This window comes from Saccostrea echinata, unplaced genomic scaffold, assembly GCF_033153115.1.
Source record: "Saccostrea echinata isolate AGI-Se365-2 ecotype Australia unplaced genomic scaffold, CSIRO_AGI_Sech_v1 ptg000029l, whole genome shotgun sequence".
Taxonomy (NCBI): domain Eukaryota; kingdom Metazoa; phylum Mollusca; class Bivalvia; order Ostreida; family Ostreidae; genus Saccostrea; species Saccostrea echinata.
The window spans coordinates 38,660,980-38,671,474 of NW_026889778.1; positions in this window are offsets into that span (position 1 = coordinate 38,660,980).

Genomic DNA, 10,495 nt, shown 5'->3' on the forward strand with positions numbered 1-10,495 from the left:
AAAAGCAGCTGTCAACAATGTCAGAAAGTCTGGACTTTAATTCATCGTGGGGAACAGTTGTATATAAAGTTGAAAAGTCGTAAGTTTTTATGTTGTTGATTTTGGTAGAATTTTGTGATTTCAAATGTTCCAAAAGTTCTTTGGAATTTTTTAGTATCCACATCTGATTTACACCACTTTTCGAATATATTGTTGCACAGTACTCTTGAAGTTTTTCCTACACTACCGTTAATATCTTAGTGATGAGTAAAGAAAGAGGCTTGGTAGAACATTTACTGGAACCCGTTATGTATCTTTGTTTGTAAAGATTTTTTTGAAGTTTCGGAATTTTTCGGATTGCAATAGCTTTTAAACTTTGGCTCTGCTTTATAGGCATTTACATATGATCTAAGTGTAAGAAAAAAGGGAAAACTTAATAGAAGGTGACATAGAAAAAAGAGGGAGGAAAGGAGAGAACAATTTTACCTTAAGGAAATAACGTAGTTATGAACATTTAATTTCTTATTCCCTGTATAATTAAAAAGTTTCAATAACTGAAGAACCTTTGTGCAATTTTTTGATGCCTGGTAATGCTGTACACCTCCTATGAATCAAATTTATAAAAATACCCGCTAAAACCATATTTTTGTTAAATCTCTTTCAAAAACTAACAGATCATCTGATGGTACTAATTGTATGAACTTAATTATATTTTTGGAAAATTATCATTGGAAAAGGTATATTGTAAAGTTTATGTGCATGTACATTGCCTATGTCCTTTTAAACGCAAAAAATCTTTTGTTTTGTATATACACATGTATACTTTTTGTTAGCCTGACCACGGCATCGTGACCTGTCACCACTGTAGGATCGATCCCGATGTTCATTCTGTAGCACATTAAACATACATACATATTCTTGATGTAGAGTATTTGGTGATTCACTGGTTCATTTTTCTCTTTTGAGAGTACATTTCTGAACTTAAATTTAAACTGCTTTCTCAGCGGTAAATTATATAAATTATACTTTCTAATACTATATATACATTCTAAACAAACTCAAAATATTCAAGATGTAAATTACAATCTGAATATTCTTAAACATTTGCAGATCCAGGAATTTTTTCCAGGGGAGGGGGGGGGGGTTCCACCCAGTCCAAAAAAAAATTCAACCCTATATTTCTTGACAAGAAAAAAAAAATAAAAAGATAAAAAAATCTATTTAGTAGTGGTGGTGGTGGGGTGGGGGTGGGGTGTGTGTGTGTGTGTGGGGGGGGGGGGTGGGGGTGGGGAAGGGTTGTAGCCGTTACTTCTTAAGCTTCATTCGTATGACTTTTCATGCCAACTTAACAGGGGTCCGAGTTTTCTGTAGGGGGTTGGTCCAAGGCCACATTTAGTTGCTTTAGGATATACATTTAATAGCTCTGAAAATTCCAAGGAGATCTGTCCTCCTTTAGATCCGCGCATGTTAAAATACATGAGATATGCTAAAAAAGAAGATTGAAATCGCAAGAAAATTCATACGATTAGAACTTTATAAGACCCGCAGTATCCGGTTTTTATCGGGGGGGGGGGGGGGGTCGATCTTCGAGATCGAGTATGCTTTCCCCTCTAAAATCTTTCCCCCTTGGAAATTGGCTTTAGACTAGGATTTCCCTCGGTAAATAGGCTCTAGAGTAGGATTTCCCCTACGGAAATCCCACACCAGATTCATTTTTTTTTTTTTTGGGGGGGGGGGGTCCTACTCTGTGTAGTAGTTATAGAGTTCGATTTCCCCAAGAGCCAATTTTCCCCCAATAAAATATTATGGCTGTACTTATGTGATGAGGGGGAATGGGGGCGACACATTGCTACATGTGTCCCTTCTTCAAAATGGTGACCAGATGTATTGATTAATTGATTGTATGTAGTTTTACGTCCCATTCGAGAATCTTTCACTCATATAAAGACGTCACCATGTACCGGTGAAGGGCTTCAAATTTAGACCTTTACTCGGCATTCAGGACCATTGAGCAGTGAGGGATCTTTATCGTGCCAACACCTGATGTGACACGGGGCCTCGGTTTTTAAGGTCTCATCCGAAGGACCCGCAACTTTCACTTCAAAGTGCCGAGTGCATGGCGAAGGAACAGTTGCTACCTATTTTTTATCGACTTTGGTCAGTCGCTCCAAGATTCGAATTCACGACCTTCCGATCACGGAGCGAGCGTTCTACCGACTGATCCACCGTGCCGGCCTTCCAGATGTATACTGAAACAAGTACCGCTGCGCCATTAGAGGTGTTCGAATCTGAGAAGAATTATATTTCTTTTGAAAGCTTCATATTCGGGTTCAGACTCCATGATTGAAAAATATGCTGAAAAAATTCTTACTACAATTGAACTGTATATGTCAAAAACATTGATTTTTCATTTAAAAGTCAGTGTGTCGTTAATCTTTTTTTCACAAAAATATTGCGGGTGTATTTTATATTGGCTCCATAACGAGGGCGTAAATACTACTCTGAGAAAGAGGGGGGGGGGTTGGCTGTGGTGTGAGATTTCCCCTTGGGGGGATCCTACTCTATGGTACAATTTCCGGAGGGGGGGGGGAGCTGCTTTGGGAGAAATCCTACTCTACAACACCGGTAAAATATCTCACCAGTAAAGCTCTTTTAGAAATGAAATATGCCTGATAAAAAAAAATGATAAAAAAAATCACACATTCACACAAACAAATAAATATGCATATGACGTCAAGACCCCGGTTGGGAGGGGATATTTTTTATCATTAAAGGGTGTGACTGCAACGCTTAATGATATACTAGTGTGTATCATTAACCGTCGATTATGTAGATATTTGATTGTTTCATTAAGCGTCGATGTTGCTCTGCATTTGTGACGCTTAGTGATAGAATTCTATCATTAAGCGGCGATTTAGCATTAGCAGTTGAGAATGTCAGCTATTAATGCAATAATTTATGGCATTAGGCTTTGCAATTGCAACGCTTAATGATATTTGTATCATTAAGCGGCGTTTTATCATTAGAGGTTGCTACAATGCTACGTTACGATTCATTCCTTTGCAACCGTAGTCAAGAAAAAATCATAAACGGTATGTATACCCTACAAAATATGTTTTAGTCATTTCAATTTACTATAGTAAACAATAGTCAAAAGTTTATATCTTGATGTTTCGATAAGCTATGAGACTTGATATTTTAATTCAATGATTAACCATCAATATACATAAATACTGAAGCTTTAATTTGACAGTTTATCATGAAACTTCATCTACCATTTATTAAACTTGTGCAAGGTTAAGTACAAGAACTTCCAAGTATCAAATCATTGACTTTTTATGTAAAATATTTGAATACATAGTATATATAGATAAATTTGCATATAAAAAATAAAGTAAATTAAAAACGAATGCATGTGAATTTAATGTAACAATTCTAATTCTATGGTTATAGAAAGTAAAAATAAAAAGGATGCAGAAAAAACAGATTTGATCCACCATAAAAAGAGTTAGAATCATTAAAACTTTATTAATTGTATGAAAACTTAATATTGACAATAAAATTCTTCAACTGTTTTCTCCCTTTAATTTCTAAAAGTTGTTAAGGAATGAATTTAATAGTCACCCAAGTTTTACTGTATAATCTGGATTAGTTAACGGTTCATTAACCGCGTAGCGGCTTATAAACAAGCATAATCTGTTCCAACTAAGGTTCCACAGTAGAACTTGAATAGATATTTGTTTTATTCCTCATAGTATAATCTTAATCATGAAATGTAAAATAGAAGGCAATTTCCTTGCAAATGCCTTCAAAATGTACAAAATTTAAATGTAATCTCAAGCGGATTGAAATGTTTTTGACTCGCATCATTGTGACATAGTAACAAAGGCCATATATTCATTTCATTACAAAATATCAAAATATCATAATTTTATTTAGGGACAGGCCTGCTCAGAAGAACTTCAAGGAAAAAATTCATGCATAAATCTGTGCATAAACGGACAAAATGCTGTTTTGGCTAACTTTGGAGGTTAATTTGTAAGTTGTATACAATAAATTTTAGGCTCAAAATAAAAATTTAAAAAATTTAGACATAATTTTATAATTATATGTTAGTTAAAAACTAATGAGCATTGAGTTTTAAAAGTAACTTTTTCCGGGAAATTGTTCTCTCCTATAGGTCAATTCTTTTCAAATAGTGAATACATCCCTAGAATAATTTCATGTACGAGTTAGCAAGTGCTGAACGTATTCAATCTCACAATTTTAACACAGATAAGCTTCCGTAAGAAATCTATATCGTAAAAATATTTTATCACTTTTTTCAGCTTTTTGCAGCGGTAAATATTGTATTTTTAACATAAATACACTTAATAGACTATAAATATTTAGAGGATGCAAAAACATCCAAACATGAGAATGGGGGGGGGGGCCAGTTAAATTTCCTTATATGGTAATGTCTTTATTACGGAAAAGAGGAACAATTCCCTTTTAGCGTAACAGTTACTAAAGAAGGGAGCGTCTCCATATGAGTGAAAAATTCTCGAGAGGAACGTTAAACAATAAACAAACAAAACTAAAGAAGGGAAGTGTGCCCAACCTGTTTAATATTGATTTTAACTAATTGCAATTTAAATAAATATAATAGTGTTAATGAATTTGTATGAGCGTGTCATTTTCGTGTCATTTTCATTTCAGGTCATCTTTATTTCACCTTCGTTGTCATCTTCATTCGTTTCTTCATTAAAGGGGCCTGGACACATATTTGAAGTTAATACATGTATTTTCTCTAATTTTCTTTATAATATCATGACTTATATGTTGCATTTCTAGCATTTCACGCGGAAATATAATAAAAGTTAAAATGAAAATATGTTAAGAACCTTATTTTACCTGGAAATCAATGCAACTACGTATTCCGGGACGTGTTTGATTGACACATCCTTGCACTTTCACAAAGAAACTTTATCCTTAATACTTAAAAAAAAAAAAGAAATTTTGTTGTGTATTAATGAAAAGTATTATAAAATTCAGATTAGAAATGTGAGAAAGCAAAACCATCTTACCAGTATTGTCAATCCGTGCTCAATGATGTGAGCAGAGTTTAACAAATTGAACACACCCAGTGAAACGTAAACATTAACAATAACAGAGCTCGTGTCCTGTTTACAAAAACAGGTGTTTGACGTGATGTAAAAAAGAATGTCGTTGTCATTGAATTCTAAAAATAATCATGCAAGTTCAATTCATTTAACTGGTTTATTTTTTGAATAAGCATAGAAATTTTAAATGCAAACACTGCAACGGGGTCCAGACCCCTTTAACATTGTCATTATAAAATATATTTGAACCTTCATCTGGATTTAATTTATTTCCTATGATGAAAGACTTCGTCACATGTATATTATAACAAAATTGAAAATGTGAAACACCTGATTTTTGAGTGTGATGAAAAGAAGCCCTTGTTGAGAAGAAAATTTTGATTTTGTCAAAATATCTGTGGTAAATGATTCATTTAATTTCATATTTTAATAAAGAGAGAGATTATGCATACATGTATTTTCACCAAGAGATTTGTATGAAGATCAAATTATTTTTTACAATATCTCAATAACATGTGCTGTACATAGACTTAAATGTAAAATTAAAAGTGGCATTAAATTGGAAAACTATCGAAATATCGTAAATTCCTTTGGTGGTAAATTTTTATTTGATACATGTAACACCTTCAAAACTTGGACGTAGGAACCCGAGGGGGAGGGGGCACGCTGGGCAATAAAAACGTCTGATGGCCTTTTTTGTATTGCAAAGGAATTTCTAGTAGTTGATAGTGCCCCCGAACTGAAAATGTTTGGCTGTGACCCCCCCCCCCCGAAAAAAAAAAATAAAAAAATAAAATTGCTTATTATGGGCATCGTATACCTTAAGTTGGGGGGGGGGATAATAAATTTTGACATGAAGAATTTTTTTCTTAAGAAAGCATATTCTGCTGAGATTAATTAATTAGAACTTCCATTTTTGGCTTTCCATTTCTATGCATTTATTATTTGAAACTTGATAGGAAAAAGAAGAATGTGTAAACTACAAATCAAATTTAAATTGTAGCTTATTTGTTAGCTAATCGCGTTGAATATGGCGTGAAAAAAAACTCTTTGGATTTTTCAGAGACCTGAATGTGAATATAAATCTCTGAAAATAAATATTTGATCCTTCATTAGTCTGGTCTGTATATATTTAAAAAGATTATCAAAATTACTAAGAATCAAAATATAAATAGAAAATAGAGGGTAATTAGGTAAAAAAAAAACATCAGCTTATTTTAATGGATATAACAAGAGAAGAACGGTACCAGTAAAAGTGACGGACACATCAGAAGAAATAAAATTATTTAAAGATTTGAAGATATGACGCTGTAACATCCGCATTCAACAGGCAAGGGTGAATTATCATAATTTCTGATTCGGATCCCTTAAAACATTTTTATGCACTTCTGGTCAATGGGCACCATGCCATGTAGATTAAAGGTGTGTTTTCTTAAAAAGCAGACACAACCAGTAACAAATGAAAAATGTACTTTTTTCATAAATTGAGGGCTTTAATCTTGAATGTACAAAAGAGGGGATAATGATTATATATATATATATATATATATATATATATATATATATATATATATATATATATATATATATATATATATATATATATATATTCTTAATATGTTTAAAAGTAGAATTTCATAATTTAAATTGGGAGAACAATTATTTGATAAATGTCACGTGAACTACAAATATAGAAATTGATTATTTTTTTTTTAAAAATCTAAAATAAAAAATAGAAGTGTTTATGTACAAAACACGTATGTACAACACTAGAAATAAGCAAAAATGAGGATTGTTAATATAAGAAATAAGTCAACTTCTAATCTCCAGGCTTTCTATGAAGATTTAAAGTCCATATCTTTTACTGCAAGCTTTGGTCATGTATTTTTTATTTCCACTTGCAATCCGGCAGTCCACCCTTCTCCTATAAAACCGGAAGCCATGACATTGTGCGAGTTGGACTTGACTTCATGCCAGGTCATGTGGCCATACGCATACCACATATTTGCAGTATCTGACGAAAGAGTTCTACAGAGTTCTTGATCCACATTTCTTCCCTCCTTCATCCACGACATGGTAAATTTGTTATAACCAAAATATGGATTGCAAAAGTAAATACATAATGATATTCCTAAATCTTTCAGGTCATAGGAGACGATGCCTTCAGGTCCAAATGGGGAAAAATTTGGTTTGTAGAATCCAAGGCAAGCGAATTCTCCTGGCGGAATTGTGTTTTGCGAAGAACCATATATTTTCCCAAAATTAGTGAAAATTCTTGGATTTGTTAATGCAGTCTTAAGGTCATTTTTCAGCAAGATGCAGATACAGTGCTGATTCTGAATAATAAGAGAACTATAAATTTAATTGTTTACTGTGGTGAAAGAAGGAGATTGAAATCAGTATTTTTAAACTCTGTTTTGTGCGATTTGATATCTTGTTATATTAATGCTAGAATGGATAAGAAACATATATGTCTGTAAAAGTAAATACGTAACTTCAGTTTTAAGGACGTGTAAAAGCACTCACTAGTGTTGAAACTTTGCTGGAAAATTTGCTCAGCTCTACAGTTTCTCGGTGTTTGACTCCCTGGGCACTTGCCATTGTATACCTAGAATGACGAAAAAGGACAAATGGACTGTAATAGTCAGCTGAGTTATTGAATACTTTCATACGGTTAGAATTTTTAATATATCTGAATTTGCAGACGATACCATATATTTTACTTACTACTGAAATAAAAATTAAGTCATTTTATACGGTTCAGTTTCAATTTCACCTTTTTGTTGGAGGACACATTGTCAATTTTAAACATTTACAAAACTAAGCAAAGAGACATTACGTATTACATTGTCAACAAAGCTTTACAATTCTGGGATGTGATTGAGTCGTAAAGACAAGAGATATGCATTAAACAAATTCACATAGAAACCCACATGTTTCTTCAATATGTCAAGAATATACTTTTATTATATATATGTAGTAGCATTGCAATTTCAATATTTCATCTACAAGTACTTATAATTATCACTGCTCTGTTTTTTTTTTCCTATGGAATTGAATGGGATGTTGTATGTTCATGCACAAAGAACAATTAATATTGTAACAGTCCAGTTACTAGACATATTGGTTTCATACAGAATTATTGTTGAAATAGTTCATGCACATCGTTTGAATAATTTATATTACTACTACAGGAACACATCATATCATCAATTAGAGCTACAATTGATAAACTGCAGGATCCCCCCCCCCCTAAAAAAAAAAAAAGAGTCACAGGTATATTAAGATGTGTTGAATTCTGCATTACAAGCCCTGTGACGCCGACAACAATATGTACAGAAAGACAACGTCACAAGCCCTCAGATGCTTATCTAATTTTTGGCGGAGTAGTGTAAGCTTTGAAACAAGTGATCTAATATTCTGATAACCGTTACAATATCATTCTGATAACTGAATTTGCCGCCCATCAAATAAAGCGTGTTTTATTGAAAAGATCGGTTCATCGTATCATGTAAGAGGGTTGTCCAAGAAAAACGCGAACATTTTCAATATTTTTCGTTTCACCTATATTATAAAGTTAAAATTGGCATGTACCATAATCAACATCTTTTACATAATTCACAGAAATATCAATAAGATATCTCTATAAATAATATTTTTCCCTCTGGTAAACGAATCATTAAAAATAGCTCTCACCGACGACGTCAAAACGTAGCTCGTGGAGTTTTTTAATTTGTTAAGGAATCGTGCGTCTTTAAAACTTCGTAAGAAGCAGAAATTCAATACTGCATTTGATTTTCGTTTAGTTACCGAGTTATCCATTTCACACGTACTACAAGTTAAGAATAACACAAGGAATAAATTCTTTTACTAAAAAATATCCCAACCCCCGATCATAAACTTAATTTTTGTCAAGTTTCTTTACCTCTGTATTCTATTATTGTAAATATAGATATACTGTGAATAAAATGTTTTAGCAATAATAACGAGGTACAAAATGTTATACATATTTCTTTTATGTTTTTTGGAATATTTTAAACCATTAAGCTCAAACCCACAACTTATTTTATAATTAGAAATATCGTTCATCGAAATCAATAATCGATACAAATAATTGTTTTAGTAAATATATATATATATATATATATATATATATATATATATATATATATACATACATATATATATATATATATATATATATATATATATATATATATATATATATATATATATATATATATATATATATATATATATACATATACAGAGAGAGAGAGAGAGAGAGAGAGAGAGAGAGAGAGAGTAAAGAAACAAATTTCATGAGAGTATAAATGCGATTTACAGGATCAAGCATCTTGATAAAATCTACTGTGATAATGTAGATTTTACAAAATGACACTATTTTTGTATTAAGTTACATAAAACTCAGATCAATACTGTGGGGAAGCATTTTGAAAAAAATTAGACAAATTAAACAAACGAATTGATATCTTACTATTGGCTCCGCTCATCTGCTTTTCGACTGGTACAGTAAACGAGATAGACTTTAAGGGAATTGAACATAAATTGAGGTTAATATTTTTATATATGTTTAGTGATATCATGACTTATATATTGCTAGAACATTTCTCACTTAAATATTATAAATCGTGTTGAGAAACTTCTTTAATCTGGAAATTATCAAAACTACAAATTTCGAGACGTGTTTAACTGAAACACATCCTTGCACTTCCACGAAGTACACTTTTTCATTAATACATGCACATTGTATTTAAGTAAAGTGAGAAATTTGTTGTGTATTAATGAACAATATCAAACTTTAATCAAGAAAAGTAATATTGATTGATTGTATGTTGTTTAGGTCCTGTTCGAGAATTTCTCATATTCCCATATATCGGTGATGGACTTTTAAATTTAGACCTTTACTGGGCACTCGGGGCCATCTTACCAACACCTACCGTGACACGGGGCCTTGGGTTTTAACGTCTCATCCGAAAGACCCGCAACTTACACTTCAAAGCGCTTTACAAAGGAACAGTTGTTACATTTTTTTTATCCACTCAGGTTAGTCGCTTCCGGGGTTGGAACTCACGACCTTCCAATCACGAAGCAAGACCTCTGCCGACTGAGCTACCGTGACGGTTTCAGATTAGAAGCGTGAGAAAGCAAATACATCTCAGTAGTATTGTTAATCCGAACTCATTGTGCGGAGTAAACAAATTGAACTTCCGGTAAAACTTAAACATGATAATAACAGACGCAAAAACAAATGTTTGACATAAGGTTTTGAAGAAATTCCTTGACATTGAAATTTAATAATCTAAGAAGTTCAATTTATTAAACGAAAACTATTTTCGAATAAAAATGGAAATTTAAAATTGTAAACAGAACGGCAATATGCAACTGTGTCC